At 38.3% G+C, this 23,509-nt stretch overlaps 1 long non-coding RNA gene across 1 annotated transcript in view; it reads left to right on the top strand.

Moving 5' to 3' along the window:
- LOC139183604 (uncharacterized) overlaps positions 1 to 23,509 on the top strand; it is a 362,756-nt gene that overhangs the window by 66,787 nt on the left and 272,460 nt on the right. The window contains exon 4 of the long non-coding RNA XR_011567110.1: positions 14,163 to 14,433. This is a non-coding gene — a long non-coding RNA (uncharacterized lncRNA). The remainder of the gene's footprint in view (positions 1 to 14,162; positions 14,434 to 23,509) is intronic.

Here is a 23,509-nt window from a genome sequence, read left to right as displayed (position 1 = left end):
CACCTGTGTGATCTCTTCCTCTGAGTTTGTCCCTTCGCCGGGGGCCAGGTTCCGACCTGATCATTTCTCTTCCCTTCCTACCTGATTCTGTGTGGATCTTTCTTATAGCCTTGACTGTACAGGATTCTTTTTGCTTGTCTCCAGTTAGTTTTCAGTGAGAATTGTTCAATATGTAGGTATATATTTTATTTACTTATTTTTTAAAATTTAATTTTATTTTTAATTTTATTTTATTTTTAAACTTTACATAATTGTATTAGTTTTGCCAAATATCAAAATGAAATCTGTGGTAAGTAGATGAAATGGCTACAGGAAGCCACAGTTCTCTCTACAGTCAAATTATATTCTCTATAAGCATACACATGCACTAAACTGGTTTTCCCCACAGGCATGATTGTTCCTTAAATAAGGCTGTCAGGACTGCCATGTACTGACAGAGCAGCTGCACCTCAGTGTGATGATTTAAGAAAGACCATGTACTTCATCCAGATTAGGCCACCTTTGAGAGTAAAATCTATATATCTTTTTCATATTGTTCTCAAAACTCTACAAAATTTTTTAAATAAAAACTACATATCTGTATAATCTGAGATAAAAATTTTAAAACTTCATATTCATTATCTAAACATTAAAAGATTTGATTGCATTATATCGATTTAAACACATAATCTATGTGTGACCAGACTAGAATCAAGATGGCAGAATAGAAGGATGCAGAACTCACCACCTCCTACAAACACATTAAAAATATACTACAAATGAAAAATAAAGATGTTTTAATTTTACCAATATGCTGAGGTTAGTGAGTGAAAGTCACTCAGTTAGTCTGACTCTTTGCGACCCCATGGACTGTAGCCTGCCAGGATCCTCTGTCCATGGAATTCTCCAGGCCAGAATATTGGAGTGGGTAGCCGTTCTCTTCTCAGGGGATATTCCCAATCCAGGGGTAGAACTGAGGTCTACCACACTGCAAGTGGATTCTTTACCATTTGAGCCACTAGAGAAAAGAAAGGATGATGTTTTAATTTTACCAATATGCTGAGGTTAGTAGAAAGTGGTAATTGATTAAAAAGAAACTATGAACTCATTCATGGACTGGAAACTCAAAATCTTACTTGACTAGGGTAGAGTTGAGAACCTCAAACTTGATGTAGTAGAAAAATGTTTTGTTACTTCTAGAATTAGGATGAAAATAAAATTCTAGGCAGAATCTCAATGTGTATGTATTTATGATTTGCAGTTGAGTTGTCAACTGAATTTAATTATCTCTGAATATATTTGTACTTATATATTAGGCATTTCAAACATGCTGTTTAATTGACAGGTCAGAAAATTTCAGACTTTAAGATAAAGTAAAGCAAGGTTTTGTTTTTGTTTTTTTTTTTTGGAAGGTGGATGAAGGCAACTAATTGGGTGAGGTTTCCTCCTGTATCTCTGCCTTTTTCTAGGCTATTACTTTCCTACCTTCTGTGGTCAGAGGAGATGATGGTATGTTCCTGGACCATGCTTTTACTTACCAGATGTGGTAAGGGACATTCTAGGGCTGACTATGATAAAATGTATTTGGAGAGGGAAATCTAAAATATTTAAAAATTTATAGCATAAAAGTAATTTCCCAGGGAAAGATGGTGATTGTAATTTGTCATTTTAAGAGGAAGTGGGGGAAACAACGATTTTTTCAGAATGGAAAGTATAGACTAATCTGTGTGGAAGATCTATGGCAACTTGCCAAAAAGCCATAGTCTTAGATCAGAAAGAATTTAAAAGTATAAGAAGAATGAAGCTGGGGAAAACCCAGCCTGGCACAATAGCATTGAGATGCAACTAAAAGGAAATTGGCTTGAAACTCAGGAGTTGAAGATATTTCTCTTCCATGATCTAGAGCACTAGGGTAAGGCACTCAGCATTCCTGGTAAATATCTCAAACTTTTTAGTTTTCAAGTCAGGGTCATTTGTGAGTTGTCTCAGCCTCTGTTTCTTGTTATTCCTTTATCAGCCAATGTATATTCAATGAGTAGACATCCAGGGCTGCTCATTGTCAGACCTTTGTCTAGCCCTTCCTGTCCCAATGATGATGGTCCAGGCTCTTGAATTCCTCCTTAGACCATCCACACCAGCACTCGGAAAATGCACATACTCCTCTTATTTGATCACATGGATCACTTTGTCTATATATCTCCCCCTGATTCCTTCAGCTGGAAGTACTTGTGAAGTGAAGTGAAAGTGAAAGTGTTAGTAGCTCAACCATGTCCAACTCTTTGCGACCCCGTGGACAGTATCCTGCCAGGTTTCTCTCTTCACAGAATTCTCCAGGCAAGAATACTGGAGTGGGTTGCCATTCCCTTCTCCAGGGTATCGAACCTGGGTCTCCTGCATTGTAGGCAGATTTTTTGCTGTCTGAGCCAATCCTAATCTCATTACTATAGACCTCATTTGGTCACTTAGGGCCCTCTGATTGAATGTTGATGCATCCCTTTTCCAGGCTATGATCTCTTGAGGAATAGTCTGTATTTTATTTTTCACAGGGTGAGCCAGCCTTGCCAATAAATACATGCAGGATAATTAACTCATACTTTAATATGTGATTATTAAATTAGTATAATTATAAAGATAATAGCATAATTAAAATGATTAATCAAAATGGGTTATTTTTTCATGCAGATTATTGGGCCTTGAGGTCATTAATTTTAAAAAAGATACTGAGAACTGGAGAGGAAATCACAATGGGGAAGGAATTGCTCAATAATGTAAATCTGTTCATAGAAAATTATGTGAAACTCTAGGCTTGTTTACTTCTATCATATCTAGTTTTTATACTATAACCAACTTTAAATAGGTATCTGTATACTGGAATACAATAAGCAGGTTGAAAAAATAGTATTTTCTTTTTTTTTATGACCTGGAGAACCATAGCCAATGAGAGACATATCTTCTCATTGCTTACCAGAGTGGGTGAGAATAGCTCCTTCTATGGAACACGGGGCTCCCGTATTTTGAGGTTTTCTTTGGGAGCTGTACCATTTCATTGGCTTCCCTGGTGGCTCAGTGGTAAAGAATCCACCTGCAATGCAGAAGATGCGGGTTTGATCTCTGGGTGTGGAAGATCCCCTGGAAGAGGGCATGGTAACCCATTCCAGTATTCTTTCCTGGAGAATCCCATGGACAGAGGAGCCTGATGGGCTATAGCCCATGGAGTTGCAAAGAGTCAGATACAACTGAATTGACTGAGCATGGCACAGCATACCATTTCCTCACATGTTACATTGGTGAAAGCATCTAGTATATTACTATAATATATACTCAATAAAAAATTATTTACTTTGCTGTTGAATTACCAAATACCTCCGAAAGAATATCCTGGTTATAATCATGAGCTGTGATATAGTTTGAGTCTTGCAACCCACCTGTTGTGAATAGGTTGTGCTTAATTTAGGAGTGTAAATGATGCTATACATACCAGATAAGTCTTCTATTTTTATAGCCAGAGAAATGACAAGTCAAGTTGACAGATTTAGAATTTTTATTTCCTTTAAAAGTCAAGTTCTACTGTAAATATTGGGTGGTGGTTTTAGTTGCTAAGTCATGTCTGACTCTTTTGCAACCCCATGGCCTGTAGCCTGCTGGGCTCTGGTGTCCATGGGATTTTCCAGGAAAGAATACTGGAGTGGGTTGCCATTTTCTTCTCCAAAACAGAAAAGAAAATCTTCCAGACCCAGAGATTGAACCCACATTTCCTGCATCGCAGGCAGATTCTTTAATTGCTGAGCCACCAGGAGTTATTTGAATAATACATTATTTAATTAAATACATGACATTTAAATAATGATATTTAATTGAGCCCTTAGAAATAAGAGAAGGCTTTTAAATATTCACTTTAATATTTTTCCTAATATTTAAACAGAAGTTTAGCAAAATCTTTAAATTGATATTTTTAAACAATCTACCAGAGAATTAAGTTGGGATTTGTCAGCACAGAATGATATATCTATGTTTCTATGTGGTGGCTCAGAGGTTAAAGTGTCTGTCTGCAATGCGGGAGACCCCGGTTCAATTCCTGGGTCGGGAAGATCCCCGGAGAAGGAAATGGCAACCCACTCCAGTATTCTTGCCTGGAGAATCTCATGGATAGAGGAGCCTGGTAGGCTACAGTGCATGGGGTCGCAAAGAGTCAGGCATGACTGAGCGACTTCACTTTCACTTTCATGCAGTAATACAGGATTCCCAGGTGGTTCAGTGGTAAAGAATCTGCCTGCCAATGCAGAAGACTCAAGTTTGATCCCTGGGTCGGGAAGATCCCCTGGAGGAGGAAATGGCAACCCATTTCAGTATTCTTGCTGGAAAAAATCCCATGACAGAGGAGCCTGGCAGGCTATAGTCCATGGGGGTCACAAAGAGTTGGACATGACTGAGCACACACTTGCATGCATGCAATAATAGATAGGGAAATTACTTAAATATATTAAATTTTAAAAAAGAGGCCTGCTTATACTGAAGGAAAGAATAAAAAAGGCTGTAGTGTTTAAGTTAAAAATAAAATAATTTCTAGACTATCTCTGGGTTCAGAATGATTCCGCAGCATTTTCCCATTTGTACAGCAGATGTCGCCAAAAAGTTAAAGATGCCTGAGTAGCAAATGTTCTTTATTACACAGAAGCGGTGATCATGTATTACTTGAATCTTAGTTGTGAAAAAAAATGCTAGCAGAAAAAAAAGTGTTTTTTCATAGACTATGCTCAACTTTATCAATTAAATGCAATGTTTCTTCCTATTGGATGGATTTAAAGCCCCTGAAAGAACAATGTATTTTATTTCTATTTTTCTTTTTTTTTTTCACATCTTAAAAAATTCCAGCAATTTTTTTATATGTAGTTTGTAGGCTGTAAGAATAAAAATACCTCATTCAGTAAAGGTTAACCATCTAATAACTATTAACCTCTGAGATTCTTAGGTGAAAGATATTAAATGAAATTTATGGCTAATTGCAATATGTTCCAATCATTGCATTTTTTTTTAATACAGTAAAAGATTCTCCCTGTACTATCAATAATGCCACATCATCATGTTAGAATATTTTTGCTGTGCAGTCAATTAAGGGTGGTTGAGAGCTGCTTCTCTCGGTTGGAGGCAGAGAAAGAGGATAAGGGCCTCCCAACTGCTTTCTCAGAGGCATTTGAGGTTACACAGTTGACACCTGCATTAGATACATATGTTTGGATCCAAAACTAGTGGGAAAATGAATGTGGACTAAAAAGTCTTTATGAATAGGCCCCTGCTCAATTTTACCATCAAGGCATGGGGCTGTAGCTACTGATGTTGATTTCCTGAAAGCATTGAGGTTGCTGAAGTTTGGGAAGTGGCATGACCTCAATCCTGCTCTTTGTTCCCTTTTTGGAGCTGTTGTCTTGGGGTCAAACAATCAGTGCAAGGTTGGAATCAGTCAGCCTCTGGTAAGTTGAGAAAGCAGCTGCTGCTGCTGCTGTTGCTAAGTCGCTTCAGTCATGTCCAACTCTGTGCAACCCCATAGACAGCAGCCCACCAGGCTCCCCCGTCCCTGGGATTCTCCAGGCAAGACCACTGGAGTGGGTTGCCATTTCCTTTTTCAATGCATGAAAGTGAAAAGTGAAAATGAAGTCGCTCAGTCGTGTCCGACTCTTTGCGACCCCATGCACTGCAGCCTACCAGGCTCCTCCGTCCATGGGATTTTCCAGGCAAGAGTACTGGAGTGGGTTGCCATGGTCTTCTCCTGAGAAAGCAGCTGGGAGGCCCTCATCCTCTTTTCTACCTCCTACCGAGAAAAGTAGCTCTCAGTCACCCTTAATTGTAAGGCAAAAATATTCTAACTTGATGATGTTGGCATTATTGATAAGGTGTCAACTGTGTAAGCTCAAATGCCTCTGGGATCCAGACAAATGACAAAAAATATTTGAATTGGTCCAGACTATTTGTTCTACCATACTACACTCCAACTCAAACCTTTGTCAACATTGTGTCTACCTGAACATAAATCTGTAAGTCAGTTTTAGCCTCCAGGTCCTTAGCTTTTGACTCTCTGATCTAATGCTTGGTTTATGTATATTTATATATATCTAGAGAGACAAATGGGAGAAGGCAGTGGCACCCCACTCCAGTACTCTTGCCTGGAAAATCCCATGGACGGAGGAGCCTGGTAGGCTGCAGTCCATGGGGTCGTGAAGAGTCGGACACGACTGAGCGACTTCACTTTCATTTTTCACTTTTCACTTTCATGCATTGGAAAAGGAATTGGCGACCCACTCCAGTGTTCTTGCCTGGAGAATCCCAGGGACGGGGGAGCCCAGTGGGCTGCCCTCTATGGGGTCGCACAGAGTCGGACACGACTAAAGTGACTTAGCAGCAGCAGCAGCAGAGAGACAAATCATTAACTTAGGTCTTTATGAAAGCAACCAAAGGATTTGTGCAGGCAGATTGAGCGTTCTCATGAAGTCCATGAAGCAATTTTTAACATAATCATACAGGTAAAATTGTAAAGGATGTTATATATACAGGATAAAATTATAAAGGATATTGAGGGGAGGTCTTGTGTCTCTTTCACTTTCTCCTCTCTAAGCACCTTGAAATGATTTCTAGTTAGAACATTCCTGGTTCTGTCTATATTGCCTTTTCTGTTGTCATCAGCCTGCACTGAACTTCAGTCTCTTGTTTTAGAATCCAAAACATTGCCAATTAATTCAGTGAAATATCTCATCAAACCTTCCATACCTGAATTGATAGCACTGACCAGATATTGTATTGAATGTAATTCCATAGCACACATGTAATTTAAGGATATGGTTTCTGAAATAAATGGCAAAATAGATTTAACTTGAAGAGCTATGTTTAACTATCTTGAGATTATTGAATTCCAATAGAACCCTGAGAAATCTTTTACTCTATTTCTCTCCCCAAATAAGTTATAACAAAATGTGTATAAAAATTAGGTTCAAAATTAGCAATATTTTCTCTCAAAGCTTTTTTTCCTTTTCCACATTTTTCTCTATTCTCTACATCTATGCAGTTTTTTCAATAGCTATTTGCACTTAATATTTACGATATGTAGCTAGAGTTGGACTATAAAGAAAGCTGCAGAGAAGGCAATGGCAACCCACTCCAGTAGTCTTGTCTAGAGAATCCCATGGACGGAGGAGCCTGGTGGGCTACAGTCCATGGGGTCGTGAAGAGTCAGACACGACTGACGCGACTTAGCAGCAGCAGCATAAAGAAAGCTGAGCACCAAAGAATTGATGATTTTGAATTGTGGTGTTGCAGAAGATTTTTGAGAGTCCCTTGGACTACAGGGAGATCAAACCAGTCAATCCTAAAGGAAATCATTCCTGAATATTCATTGGAAGGACTGATGGTGAAGCTGAAACTCCAATATTTTGGCCACCTGATGCAAAGAACTGATTCATTGGAAAAGACCCTGATGCTGGGAAAGATTGAAGGCAGGAGGAGAAGGGGACAACAGAGGATGAGATGGTTGGATGGCATTATGACTTTATGGACATGAGTTTGAGTAAGCTCTGGGAGTTGGTGATGGACAGGGAATCCTAGTGTGTTGCAGTCCATGGGGTCACAAAGAGTCAGACATGGCTGAGTGACTGAACTGAACTGAATAGAATCTTTATAAATAGCATTTGAATTATTGCCCAATACTATTCCATCAAGTTGATAGGCCAAAATGTAGTTAATTATTTCCTATTGATAAATATATAGTTTTTTGTTTGCTACCATAAATAAATTTGCAATGAATATAGATAATCTTTCCTTTAGATTATCCTTAGGAAAATGAGATTACTGCAGATGAGATTACTGTATCAAAGGATACTATCATTGATATACTTTTTGGAATACATAGTAAAAATGACTTCTAAAATATTTATCAGTTTCTATATACACATTACCAGCATAGATAATTACCTTATTTTTATTTTGCACTCATTAAGTATAACATGCTTCCAAAATTTTCATTTTCTATCTCTTTTTTCATTTGTTTCCTAATTTTTCCTTATGTTTCTTATCAATTTCATCTTTTCCTGAATACATTTTATTAGTTTTTCCTCTTTATTTATGATATATTTTATAATAAAGAAATAATAGTTCATAGGATAATCTGTTTATCTTTTCCTCTGTGGTATCTTCTCTTCTTTTTATTAAGATTGTAAATGAGACCACTTTCCTCCAAGGTCTTTTGTTAATTAGCACATATAATTCTTCCTGGCAGCTAAACTGTGGGTAATGTCCCTATTTAGTCATAAATCTCCTGGTTTTGTAGAGAAGGCATGTGATAAAAATTATCTTTAATAATTCTCATTAACTTTGAAACACTTGCTACAAATACACTATTATTTACTGTCTTAACTAATTTCATTGGGAATAACTAAAAATAAAAACTTGCTAGTAATTGGAACAATTAAAAATGCAGTAAATTTTGATATGTGCTGTGTGTATTAGTCATTCAGTCATGTCCAGCACTTTATGTCTCCATGTACTGCAGCCCGCCAGCTTCCTCTGTCCATGAAGTTCTCCAGGCAAGAATACTAGAGTGGGTAACCTTTCCCTTCGCCAGGGCATCTTCCTGAATCAGGGATGGAACCTGAGTCTCCTGCATTGCAAGCAGATTCTTTACTGTCTGATGCCACCAGGAAAGCCCAAATTTTGATTTAGTGCTGCACAGTTCTGTGAATTTTAGGCTATTTTTTTCCCCTTCAACTTATTTACTTAATATTCAACTCTAAGCACCAAGGAACCACTTCTGAAAATTTTTTTTTCTCAAAGATATAATGAAATCAATTATTGTTTTATAGAACATACAACTTGTTTTAACCAAACAGGTAATTTTCAACCAAACAGCTAACCAGTTTCTAACTGGTTATTTAAAATGTTAACATTTGCTTTCAAGTTAATTTTCTCTTTTTTCAAAAAAGGGGCCACATGATTTAAGAATTTTTTGTTTTGTTTTTCTGGACATGGCTATCTTTAAAATATTCCAATTTATTGATGAAAGAGTGACCTATTCTTTTTTATGTAAGAATTTGGGAAGATGAGATGATATCATCAACTTCTTAAATATGAAATGTATCTACTGTACTACTCAGAATTTGGTTCAGGAAATGCTTTAAGCTGATAGGGATTTACTATAATTTGCTGAGTGTCCCCATACAACCCTTCCAACAACAATTATTAATCTCTTAGGCTTAGTGTACTCATTCAAATAGACAAAATAAACTGAATATTTGTTTAGGTCTTCACACATTTCAGATGCAGTAAGGTTCCCTGATAGCTCAGGGAACTGCCTGCAATGCAGGACACCCCAGTTTGATTCCTGGGTTGGGGAGGTCTGCTGGAGAAGGGATAGGCTACCACTCCAGTATTCTTGGGCTTCCCTTGTGGCTCAGCTGGGAAAGAATCCACCTGCAATGCAGGAGACCTGGGTTAGAATCCTGGGTTGGCAAGATCCCCTGGAGAAGGGAAAAGTTACCCACTCCAGTATTTTGGCCTGGAGAATTCCATGGACTGTATGGTCCACGGGGTCGCAAAGAGTTGGACACGACTGAGCGACTTGCAGTGCGCTGCAGTTCATTCTTCTTGGTCTTTGTAACATCTAACTGATCTCCAAATCAAGAGATAAGAGAGCATGTATCTGGAAGAGATTTCTTAAACCTCATGATAAATCAATATCACAGACAGCAAACCACAAATTAATGGAAAGGCAAGACAGAAATCATTGTATTTCTCATTAGATCCTCTGCCTTCCACCTATTAGGATTGCTGACCCCTGTTTCACAAACCTTGATGTATTCTGAGCCCCAGATCCCATCAGCTTATTATCATGTCATTATAAGCTATTATTATTCATTCCTAGAGTGCAAATGAGTCCTCTCATTTGGACTCCAAGGGAATGACAATTTGCAAAAAATGAACACATGATTTATTTTTGCCTCATGAGTTTAAGTTTAATTTTAGGTTTTAAAAAGGAAAAGCTAAAGGGACTGGAGACTTGCTATGGTTAATTCTAATGGAACATTTCATAGTCATAGATGAGAGAACCTCAGGGTCAGAAGGCATCTGAGAGTCTCCTACTCAAGTCACACTGGTCTCAGACTGTCGTGTGTGTGAGAGAGAGATCTTGTAAGGAAAACAAGGGACCAGTCTATGGGAAAGCCTGCAAACAGGAAAGGAGGATGGCAGAAAGGAATGGAGACGTTCCAGCATACTGGGATCAATTTTAAGTATCTTTTACTCAGGAAATCTTTGCAAAAATGTATTCCTTTGTGAGGCTCTTGTGAGACTTCTTTCTTTGGTACTGTAGTGAAATTCTTAGTGCAGTGAAAGTATTGAAAAAAACCCAGGTGATCCAGAGCTTACTGGAAATACTGCACTCCTTAGATTGTCATAGAGAAGAGTGCAGGGTTAAGGGTGAAGTGACAGCTGTTTCATGCTGGCAACTTTGTTTTATTATGAAATTGCTTCTTTTTGTTTCCTGAGTGAGAGCTTCATTTGCAAGAGCTGATTCTTACAAAATGGCATTACTCCAATATTTTTCTTCAAAAATTGAAATCACTTATATCCTTTTTCCATGAGGAAGTCTTCTTAAAATGTGAAATTCATATTAAAGTAATTGTCAGTAATGTCTGCAGAATTCTTGGTAGTTCTTTGATGAAATATTCTAGGTCCATAGGAATTAAGCATTATTGTCTTTCAGGTTTTATTATACAGGAAATTCAGGGAAAAGTAGGAATGCTTTGTTTCTTTAGCAGGTACATACTTGGCCTCTCATGAATGTGACTAATAATGTATTTTCAATATAAAGCATTTTTTTTTCCAGGAAAGTGGTTTAGGGAATATACAGTCAGAAGATTTAATTCTTTGCTGGCTGTTCTTCCCATTGCAGTGTTTTAGGATAATCACTCATTTTTGCCTGTGACCTAATACTCTGTTCCTTCAAGCAACTGAACAAAATAGAACCTGGACACAATCGCCATACTTAAAAAGAATCTTGTCTTGCTTTGTTTAATTGCTTGTATGTGAAAAATCTCTTTGTTTCTCTTTGGTTTTATTTACTTTCTAGATTATTCAGTTCAGTCACTCAGTCATGTCTGAATCTTTGCAATCCCATGCACTTTAGCAGGCCAGGCCTCCCTGTCCATCACCAACTGTTGGAGCTTGCTCAAACTCATGTCCATCGAGTTGGTGATGCCATCCAACCATCTCATCCTCTATTGTTCCCTGTTGTCTGTATTATTAGCCAGTAGGAAAGTTATGACCAACCTAGATAGCATATTCAAAAGCAGAGACATTACTTTGCCAACAAAGGTCCTTCTAGTCAAGGCTATGGTTTTTCCTGTGGTCATGTATGGACGTGAGAGTTGGACTGTGAAGAAGGCTGAGTGCCGAAGAATTGATGCTTTTGAACTGTGGTGTTGGAGAAGACTCTTGAGAGTCCCTTGGACTGCAAGGAGATCCAACCAGTCCATTCTGAAGGAGATCAGCCCTGGGATTTCTTTGGAAGGAATGATGCTAAAGCTGAAACTCCAGTCCTTTGGCCACCTCATGCGAAGAGTTGACTCATTGGAAAAGACTCTGATGCTGGGAGGGATTGGGGGCAAGAGGAGAAGGGGACGACAGAGGATGAGATGGCTGGATGGCATCACTGACTCGATGGACGTGAGTCTGAGTGAACTTCTGGAGTTGGTGATGGACAGGGAGGCCTGGCATGCTGCGATTCATGGCGTCGCAAAGAGTCGGACATGACTGAGTGACTGATCTGATCTGAAATAGAGCAGGGCTAGGTTTCTATACTTCCAATTACTATAATCTGAATTTCTTCTACACTCTTTCCCATGGATCATTAAATTGCATTCCCAAATTTACCTTCAAGCAAACTTATATCTTCTTTTTGGATCTCCATCTTTCTTTCTTGTTTATTGAAAAAAAATCTTTTATCTACAGATGTATTTTGAGCACAAACTATATATGAGGCATTACTCTAGGCTCTGAAAGAAAATTTCATGAATGGGATGTCATTTAGGAAATGCCTTCAAGGATGAGTAGAATTTGACAATTAGATTCTTGTTTTTTTGGAAAGCTTCTGGGGTAGAGGTAAGGTAAAAGTCATATTAGTGGGGAAGTCTGCGAGCTGTTATGTTAGGATGTAGCTGATAAGCTAGTTTAACTGGAGTACAGGATTTATGAAGGGGAATAATGGGTAAAAATGCTAGAATGGTAGGTTTAGGCAAGGTCATGGAGAGTGCTATGGGCTTCCCAGTGGTTCAGTGGTAAAGAATCTGCCTGCCAATGCAGTAGACACAGGTTTCATTCTTTGGTCGGGAAGAGCCCCTGGACAAAGAAATGGCAACCCACTCCAGTATTCTTGCCTGGGAAATCCCATGGACAGAGGAGCCTTGTGGGATACAGTCCATGGGATTGCAAAAGAATCAGACAAGACTTAGCAACTAAACAATAAGAACATATATAATTATATATATTATGCTATATATAATATATATAATTATATATATATATATATATAATTTTTAAAGCAATCTTAAACTTACAAACTCACAAAAAGTTGCAAGTTTGGTGCCAAGAACTTCTATTTTCCTCCACCATTTGAGAGTAACTTGTTGGCTTGAAGTCTTATCACATCAACTACTTATATATATTTCATATAAATGGAGACATTTTCCTGTACAACCATCCAACATCCAAATGTAGAGGAACCATCCAAATGTGGAAATAATAACTTATCCTTAGACATCATTGTATTTTCTCCAATTTTTCCAGTAATATCCTATATAGGACAAAGACTTTGGTAAAAATCATATTTGAAGGGTATTTCTGAGTATTTCAAATACCCATGTAGTCCTGTTAAGGGTCTGTGTGCAGTGCTCCAGGAAAGACTTATTTATCAGGGCCCTGAGAACCTTAGTTGGTCTCAAACCACTCAGTATTGTGTTCCCAGTGTTATCACAATATTTTCTCAGTAAAATCTATTTTATTTTTTTTGTAGGAGTTCTATCCTGATGACGTTTATAGGACACCATGTGGTTTTGACTAGACAGTGAAGCCAGGGCAAACCCGAGTGTTCTCTCTTCTCCACAGCCAGGTGATGACACCTTCCCCAAGAGGCTGTGCAGGTGAGGTGGCCTCTTGGTCAGCTCCAGCAGTCCTCCAGTGAGTCCCCATGTCTGAACCCTCATGAAGACAACACTGAAAATCCCTGCCCCCATTTAAACTGTCTGAACTCAAGGTTTGAAATTTAAAGCTCTCTGGTTTAGAATTTCTATTTAATTGAAAGTACAGAATGCTGCTGCTGCTGCTAAGTCGCTTCAGTCGTGTCCGACTCTGTGCGATCCCATAGACAGTGGCCCACCAGGCTCCCCCGTCCCTGGATTCTCCAGGCAAGAATACTGGAGTGGGTTGCCATTTCCTTCTCCAATGCATGAAAGTGAAAAGTGAAAATGAAGTCGCTCAGTCGTGTCTGACTCTTCACAACCCCATGGTCTGCAGCCTACCAGGCTCCTCCGTCCATGGGATTTTCCAGGCAAGAGTACTAGAGTGGGGTGCCATTACCTTCTCCAAGTACAGAATAGATATATAATAATAAATTTTTTAAAAAATGGTAAAGGGATGCTCTATATCGCCTTCATTACCACCCCCCACCCCAGGCTGGCCACAGACCTATGATTCAGTATTAGTCTTCACTGATCTGTGTTCTACCCACAGGTGGGTGCTTAGCTTGCAGCACCCCAAACAGATGTGTGCCTCTCCCCACTGCAGTACCTGTATTCACAGTGGGTTCTCCTCAGGGTGTTTGTCAGCCTGAAGTCATTCTGTCATTCTGTGTGTTCCGGTGGGACTTCAGATCATCCAGTTTTCTATTTCAGTTAGAATATTTTCATCTTGTTAGTAATGAATCTTTAGGTCAGAAAGTGATTTTCATTTGGTTTTTAAGGCAAATTTTTGGAAAATTCAAGTAACGGCCATCATAGTTTAAAATGTTAACTCTGTCACAATATTGGAGTACTAACTGTATCAAGCCCCATCAGTTCCAAATTTGTGTCTCCACATTGTGATTACACTTGGCTATGATAGTTCTATTGTATTATTCTTCATGATCTTATATATTTCCTTACTTTCATCAGATTCGAGCAGAAAACGTACCTGGAAGCATCAAAAGATTCTGAGCAGAATTTCATCTGACTCTGTGGCTGTCTCCTCTCAGGGCCTCATTAGTGAAGATGTGGCCTCTGCAAAGTGGCTGCCAGGTGTCCTGCTGATTTCATTCCCTGCTGGTGTAGTTGGATCTTGATGAGGACTAGAGGGAAAACAAAGGAAAACAATCTGTGACCCAAAGCCCTTGTGTCATTTGGGAGAAAAATGTTCCCAGTGGGACCTTCAGGACTGAGCTCCAAGGTTTGTACACATATGTTTAAATACCACTGGATTCATGTTTCAAATAATACCATTATTTTTGAAATACAAATGTGAAACATAAACTTCTACATGTGTTTATGTAATGTGTCATGGTTGATGCAGAAAGAATAATAGGAATATTCTCATTTTACCTATATTGTAAGGGAATGATGTGCTGAACTGGGATTTATAAAGGGAAATTTAAGAAGGAAAATTTCCAGTGTAGTTGCCCATTTCTTTTTCAGGATGATGGCCTTCTTATCATCCCAAACAAGTATTCCCCATCTTTTGACACTTACTAGTAGAATATTTGTCATAGCAATGAAAAATGTTGTTTGTTGTTAAAAGGAAATTTATTACATATTGTATAAGTTCTGGTTGTAGCTTAGAGGATATCAGGCAATTTCTGGTAAGAGAGTTAACAATGTATTTCCACGGTCACTTAATGTGTGCTTAGTTGCTCAGTTATGTCCGACTCTTTGTGACCCCCATGGACTGTAGCCTTCCAGGATACTCTGTCCATGGGGATTCTCCAAGCAAGAACACTGGAGTGGGTTGCCATGCCCTCCTCCAGGGGATTCCCAATCCAGGGTTCAAATCCAGGTATCCTGTACTGCAGGCTGATTCTTTACCATCTGAGTCACCAGGGAAGCCCCACTTAATAATAGTTTGATCTTAAATTGAATATAAAATATTCATACTAAATTCTTTTGACTTATTCACTTTTTTAGTTATACCAAAAATTAAGTTGTACCTTAAGTAGATTAAAACCTTTTAGGGTAGACATTGCTATTATTGGATTTCTGGTTAGATTATTGAATTCTTTTGCTTCATATCACTGAATATAGCAAAAGTAGGAGATAACATATGGCTTAAAATATGGGTTCTCATCCATCAAAGGATCACCTTGAATTTTACAGAAGGAATCTCTAAGAGATGAATGACTGGTTCTTCTAAGCATTATTGAATGCACTTGCAGTTAAAACATTTACTTGTAACAAATTGTGCGTGTGTATGCTCAGTCACTGAGTCATGTCCAACTCTTTGCAACAAGTTAAACCTCCTCTAAGTCAGAGTTCCATTTGCTGCCCAGTGAAGATAATAACTGGAAGGTCTTCTTTAGTGATTATACACGATCATATGAGAAAGAAAGAGAAAAAAAGGAAGAAAGTGAAGTCGCTCAGTTGTGTCCCACTCTTTGTGACCCCATGGACTGTAGCCTACCAGGCTCCTCCGACCATGGGATTTTCCAGGCAAGAGTACTGAAGTGGGTTGCCATGTCCTTCTCCAGGGGATCTTCCCGACCCAGGGATCAAACCTAGGTCTCCTGCATTGCAGGCAGACGTTTTACCATCTGAGTTACCAGGGAAGCCAGATTATATGAGAAAATATCTGTAAAATTAATTTATAAATGAAACACTATACATATTTGCATGACTGTTTAGGTTTAAAATCACTGTCTACTTTTTTTCTATTAAAAAATTGAAACTAAGTACTATGCGCACAGTAACTCAGTCATGAATTTGGGACAGTGCTGTCTTGTGTGCTCACAGCCCCACCAATAGGAAGGATGCCCACCAGTAGGAAGGGATGCCTGCTGATAGGAAGGAGACTCAGAGAGCACTGAGGCCCAGAGCACTGTGGGTCGACAGGCAAGGCAGCTGAGGGGTAGCTCATCATCTTTGTCTTCCACATAGCAATTGAAACTAGTAGCTGAAAATTAAGTAGGACATCAAACCTACTTTTGGAAGAGACATTTTTATCCCAGGGGAAAAAAAAAACCCCTCAGCACATTACATTGTTCTATTTCCCTTTCCTATCTTCATTTTAAAGAAAATCTGTCAGAGGATTTTGAACTTTCCTTTTAAATCCTTAACCTTTTTGATAACTCTGTTAACAACTGCCTTTAAGACTTTCCTGGTTGTAAAACTATTCAGTAAGAAGGACACTTGAAAAAAATCAATTTGGGGAGGTATGAACATATATCTCTTGCAGAGGAGAAAAAAGTTTTCCTCTGCTCCCCTAATACCAATGGCTGGGTCTGAAAGTTAAACTGACAAAGAGAGAGGAACAGGAGAAAAGCATACACATTAATTAAAAAAGTTTTACTTGACACAGGAGCCCTCATAAGCAAACAAAGACCCAAAGAAAATCTGAGTATCATTTTGCTAGCTTTGATGAAGGGTGGGGCAGTGTGGAGAAATAGGCTAAGGAGTATGAGTTAAGTGTAGTTCCCCCCAAGTTCCCAGGGGGGAACTTGGCAAGGGATGTTCAGATTCTTCTTGGTTGTCCCCTTGTCTTCCCAGATATGAATGCTCCTTTCCCTGAGTACAGGAAGGATACGTCTCACAGGAGGGTTTTACGATAAGTCAGAGGAGAAGGGTTGGAGAAATGGCAGGGTTATCTTCCTGCTTTTGCTGTTTTCTCAAATTCTTTCAGCTTAAAATGTTCAACATGCCAAGGTGCCATACTTTTGTATGGCATGTGCTGAATCCCATCATTCGATTAGTAGAAGCAAGGAATTCAAGATGAAAAGGTACCTTTCTACTCAATCTTTAAGAAAGTCAGTCTCATTCCTGTCTGTTTTTACTTCTTGTCTTTGGAACATTTATTAGTTTCCTGCTGGTTACCTGTGGAGGGAGGGCTGGGAAGATGGGAGAAAAATATATATGCTTTGGTCCTCAAGGACCTCAGTTTTAGTAGAGATTGATAACAGCAGTATGAAACAGAGGACCATTAGAAAGTAGTATGTATAGTGTATTTAATTGAATTTAAGGAAGTCCTATTTTATATTTTATGGGCAATTAGTGTTAAAACACTATAAATGCAGGATTTTTTTTTTAATCTAAATCATAAAATAATTGAAACTTGATTTTCATATCTCTTCCTTCTATCAATAGTTTGCATACTTACTTTTTGCTATTTCCTCCCTACTCTTAACTTTTACTTGGATCTTTCGTGGTAAGAATGAACTATGCTAAAATTCCAGTGTAACCACATTTTGTTTTTCCCTTCTCCTCTTCCTCATCTTACGTCAGAGATTTTTATTCCATTTTATAACCTCAAAATTGGAAAATAGGAAATGAAAACTTTTACATATCTAAGTAAATTTGATAATTTTAAATGGAGTGATAGTTCTGGATATTTCCAGCACTCTTCAGTGAACTATGGAAAGGCTACTACGAAGATTTGTTTTCATTAAACCTTTGTGAAGTTTGCTTCTATAGTACTATGAAATAAAATTGTCCTACACTGTATAAAAAGGCAAATTAATATGGGCAGAATCTCAGGCTTGTGTTTCCAATTTTTAAATTAGAAAGAAAAAAAATTCCTCTTGCATTTGTAATGAATGCATACCCTTACTCTTCAAGTCCCATTTCTTTCCTCATTTATCCTAGGACCTCTAGAGAATCCCTCAGATTCTCACTTTTCCTCTTTAGCTATTGTAAAACAGCATGCCCTGTTTTTTTTTTTTTTTTTTTTAAACTTTACACTATTGTATTGGTTTTGCCAAATATCGAAATGAATCCGCCACAGGTATATATGTGTTCCCCATCCTGAACCCTCCTCCCTCCTCCCTCCCCATACCATCCCTCTGGGTCGTCCCAGTGCACCAGCCCCAAGCATCCCTATCGTGCATGGAACCTGGACTGGCGACTCTTTCCATATATGATATTGTACGTATTTCAATGCCATTCTCCCAAATCATCCCACCCTCTCCTTCTCCCACAGAGTCCAAAAGACTGTTCTATACATCAGTGTCTTTTTTGCTGTCTTGTATACAGGGTTATTGTTACCGTCTTTCTAAATTCCATATATATGCATTAGTATACTGTATTGGTGTTTTTCTTTCTCGCACTGTTTTTGAAAAGCCTCTTTGTATGATAATTTCAAACCTGTTTTCTCCAATGGAACAGTGAATGCATTTGTGCTTTTTCTGTTCAGTTTATCTCTTGTTTACAGGTTTATGGAAAGTGAGATTATCACCATTTTCAACCCTTCTATATTATAGTTTCCTTGATGACCAGCAGAAATCCTTAACTGATGTAGTGAATGGTGAATAGCAAGATTGGGCTGAATTAAAGTTGGGAGAAACCAAGCAGTTTCTAGCTCATTCTTGAATTCACTATTCAGGTGGAAAAAAATTTTTTCCACATATTTAATATGTCAGTATAAAATATTAATCTCACAATGAAAAACTGATTTCTGGAATTTTCATGAATTACTCAAAATTCCCTTTTCAATTAATTTAAAGAATATAATTTTCTAAAGAATCACAGGAAGTTAGGAACTTCACACTGTTGTAGTACAGTATCAGTTCAGTTCAGTTCAGTCACTCAGTCGTGTCTGACTCTGCGATCCCATGAATCGCAGCACGCCAGGCCTCCCTGTCCATCACCAACTCCAGAAGTTCACTCAGATTCACGTCCATCGAGTCAGTGATGCCATCCAGCCATCTCATCCTCTGTCGTCCCCTTCTCCTCCTGCCCCCAATCCCTCCCAGCATCAGGGCCTTTTCCAATGAATCAACTCTTCGCATGAGGTGGCCAAAGTACTGGAGTTTCAGCTTCAGCATCATTTCCTCTAAAGAAATCCCAGGGCTGATCTCCTTCAGAATGGACTGGTTGGATCTCCTTGCAGTCCAAGGGACTCTCAAGAGTCTTCTCCAACACCACAGTTCAAAAGCATCAATTCTTCGGCGCTCAGCTTTTCATAAGAGGTAGTTTTTCTTACTTATATCACTCCACTTACTTATATCACTATTTACAGGATAGGAAGAATTCTTGAAACTTCAGGGATCAGGCTTAACCTCTTTTCCCAAAAGAGAAATTAATTTGGCAGGGGTTGGGGCTGAGTGCAGTTTGTAGCATAGAATTAGCATCCTCTCAGGTACTTTTCTGTTTTCTAATGTACCATATATTTAACTGAATTATATCATAAATGCAATGATTGCAAATTCTGTAAAACCCATAATACCTTGATCACATAATTATTTTATGTGTAATGTGTGACTTACTTTCCTACAATGTTTAAAATTCCCTATTTGTTTTATTGTATTGTTGAAACAGTAACAATTAGGTACTATAAAATCTAATTGATTAATATGAGGTGAGTCCAACTAGCATGCAGTTGACAAAAAGTCCTTATATTTTTAGGAATAAAATAGTAGCACTAATTTTCAAGCTCCATAAGAGCAGGGAACATGTCTGCCTTATTCACATTTGTTCTCAGTGGATTTGGTATAGTGCCTGACGTACAAAAGTGTTGAGATAATTTTTTTGAATAATTAATAGAAGAAATTTTACTTAAAAATCATAACTAGATTTCTGTATGCTCTATAACTGGAAGGCTTTCTAACTATATATAGTCAAATAGAGCCAATATCACGCACACACATATATCTTCCAGCGGGAGTAAAATGTTGGAAGTGTTTTTGAATATGAAGAGTTTTTGTCTGCTGCCGCCGCTACGTCTCTTCAGTTGTGTCCGACTCTGTGACCCTATGGACACAGCCCTCAGGCTCCTCCATCCACAGGATTCTCTAGGCAAGAATACTGGAGTGGGTTGCCATTTCCTTCTGCAGTTCTTTTCTAGAGGAGTTTATTAATCATTTTAACCTAGTTGAGACTGTTACTTCTGAATCAAAATATTAAATGAATGAATTACTTGCTTTAAAAATCACTTGTATGTATGAGATCATTAAATTTGATATTTCAGTAGCCATCATCAGCTTTTTGCATGTCATTTCCTTAGGAAATATAGAATCCATGCACAAAAATATATGTATAGTTCTCACAGCATTTGGTTAGAAACATCAATAGTGATGTTTTAGGTTTGTTTTGTCAGAAGATCTAATCAGCATTAATTTCTTTTCTTAAGATATTCCTGAGTAAACAATTTAGAAACTGATTAAAATGGATGTGTGTTTAAACTACAAGAGCAACCTTAGGAAAATTTTATGGCAAAGATATCATTAAGTTTAGCTAAAGAACCTTGGTTTTCAGGGCATTTTACACTACTTTTTAAATGAGTGACCCATTAAGATTTAATTTATACCAGCTCTGCTGTGCTGTAACAAGCAGCCATTATGTCTCCAAAGCATGAAGCTAATGAAATAATGGCTATTTGGAGTTGGATATTACACGCACAGAGATATTTTTTCGTGTTTAAAGCTAATTAACATGAAAGACAACTTGATAATTTTAAATGAAATGAGAAAAAAATGCAAATAATGGGTCACAATGAGGCAGACAATGGAAATTTCAAGCCATGAAGGAAAAGGAGAACAAGTATAAACCACATACACTTTTCACACTATTCTAACTTTGAGAAAAGAAACATTTTTTTAGGAAATATTTTAACCACGTGTTGTTAGCTGAAATGATTTATTCATCAGATAAATTCAGCATAATTCACTATTATATTATGTATGTGACTCTTGGTATTGCGTTATTAGTCTAGAAATGATGCAAGAAATCCATCAAGAAAAGTGAAGAAAGTGAATTGAAATAACATTTAAGAACATTTCTCAGTATAGCCTTTTGTAGCTGGATTTTGGAAGGGGCCTTATTTGGAAAGAGCCCCTGGAAATACTGAAACTGAGAAAAAATCACAAGAAGTTTTATTTCAAACTTCTTTGCTGTAGAACTGATAGACTCATCCAAATAAAGAGTCAAGAACAAAGGTTGGAGTACCCCAGTATTCACTTATGGCAGAAAGTGAGGAGGAACTAAAGAGCCTCTTGATGAAGGTGAAAGAGGAGAGTGAAAAGCTGGCTTAAAACTCAACATTTAAAAAACTAAGATTATGGCATCTGGTCTCATCACTTCATGGCAAATAGATGGGGAAACAATGGAAACAGTGAGAGACTTTATTTCCTTGGGCTCCAGAATCACTGCAGATGATGACTGCACCATGAAATTAAGACGATGCTCCTTGGAAGAAAAGCTATGACAAGCCTAGATAGCATATTAAAAAGCAGAGACATTACTTTGCTGACAAAGGTCCACCTAGTCAAAAGTATGGTTTTTTCAGTAGTCAGGTATGGATGTGTGTTCGACCATGAAGAAGACTGAATGGTGAAAAACGGATGCTTTTGAACTGTGGTGTTGGAGAAGATTCTTGAGAGAGTCCAAGGGTGGATAGCAAGGAGATCAAACCAGTCAATCCTCCAGGAACTCAATCCTGAATATTCATTGGAAGGACTGATGCTGAAGCTGAAGCTCCAATGCTCTGGTCACCTGATGCTGGGAAAGATTGAAGGCAGGAGGAGAAGGGGATGACAGAGGATGAGATGGTTGGATGGCATCACTGACACTATGGATATGAGTTTGATCAAGCTCCAGGAGATGGTGAAGGACAGGGAAACCTGGCATGCTGCAGTCACTGGGGCCGCAAAGAGTCAGACACGACTGAGCAACTGAACAACAACCAGTATTTACTTGGAATTTTGACACTGCTAAAGAGTTTCAAGTTCTTCCATAAATGGAAGAGAAAACTAACCATGTCCAGAAACTTGTAGCTTTCTATACTGTGCTGTACTTAGTCTCTCAGTCATGTCCAGGTCTTTGTGACCCCCCACCAGGCTTCTCTGTCCATGTATTCTCCAGGCAAGAATACCAGAGTGGGTTGCCATATCCCGCTCCAGGGGATTTTCCCAAGCCAGGGATTGAACCTAGGTCTACCACACTGCAGGCAGATTCTTTACTGTCTGAGCCACTAGGGAATAGCGGTGGACAAAAGTTACCCTGGAGCCTCTGTTAAAATCAGGTTTGTGGGCTCCACCCCAGAGATTCTAAGTCTGTAGGTATAGGCCAAGAATCAATATCCCAGGTATTTCTGATGTAGCTAGTCTTCACACCACTCTTTAAGAAACACTGACCTAGAAACAAGACTAAAGTGATCAAAATAACTTTGAAGACTACTGACACTGATCAAAATGTATAAAATGAATGAGGGAAATAAAAGCCCTGTTCCAAATTCTTTTGTTGTGTCCAAGCAACAGAGGAAAGAAAAGGCAGCGATGGTGGGGAAACAGAAGCAGTTAATGAGTTTGCAAGACCTTACCTGGGACTGAAGCATACACCAGTGAAGAGAGAGTGCACAGAACACTATGAGTTAACTGGAAAAGTAAGGATACCTTGGGTGAATGAGAGATGTAATAATGAATATCAAGTGAGAGTGAGTGTTTGCTAAGTCACTTCAGTTGTATCCAATCTTGGCCAAACTATGGACTGTAGCCCATCAGGCTCCTTTTACCGTGGGATTCTCCTGGCAAGAATACTGGATTGGGTTGCCATGTCTTCCTCCAGCAGAGCTTCCCAACCCAGGGATCGAGCCCGTGTCTCTGCATCTCCTGCATTGCAGGCAGATTCTTTGCCACTGAGCACCAGGGAAGCCCTTGTCAGGTAAGTACTTGGAGCAAAATCTTTGATGCTTTTAACCTATTGCATGATGATCTCAGGTTTGATATAACTTATAGAAAATTTACTCTTAAAAACACTTAACTGACACTAATTTTTGTTTTAAGAAAAGGAAGTAAGTTGATATAGGGAAAGCCTTCCTGAATTGTCACCAAAAAATGTGGAAACATTTAAATTTTATGCCTAAAAATTTCATCATGTATCTTTGGCTTATTTCTTCTAAAACACACATAAATCACACATTTAAAAAAACTTACCTGCATAACATGCATAAAATAAATGCTTTTTTGACAGTTTCATTCCACATGCTTTTATAATGTTTACTTGTCTTATTTTTTTCAATACAGTATTTATTTTGAGACACAATTTTTATTTCGGGACATACAACTCACCTAGTTTCTCTTATCATTCACATCTTACATTACCAGGGCACATTTGTCAAAACTAAGAAACCAGCATGGATATATTAGTATTAACTGGAATGGCAGGATTTTACTGGTTTTTCCATCATTATCGTATTCTGACCCAGGATCCAATCCAGGATACCATATAGTATTTAGTTGTCTTGCTTCTTCACTCTGCTCTAGTCTGTGATAGTTTCTCAGTCTTTCTTTGTTGTTCACAACTTTGATGGTTTTGAGGTGCATTGGTTA

Source organism: Bos indicus, chromosome 6 (assembly GCF_029378745.1).
Source record: "Bos indicus isolate NIAB-ARS_2022 breed Sahiwal x Tharparkar chromosome 6, NIAB-ARS_B.indTharparkar_mat_pri_1.0, whole genome shotgun sequence".
Taxonomy (NCBI): Eukaryota; Metazoa; Chordata; class Mammalia; order Artiodactyla; family Bovidae; genus Bos; species Bos indicus.
The sequence above is the reverse complement of the archived record's forward strand: the minus strand, read 5'-3'. Positions and strand labels throughout refer to the sequence as shown.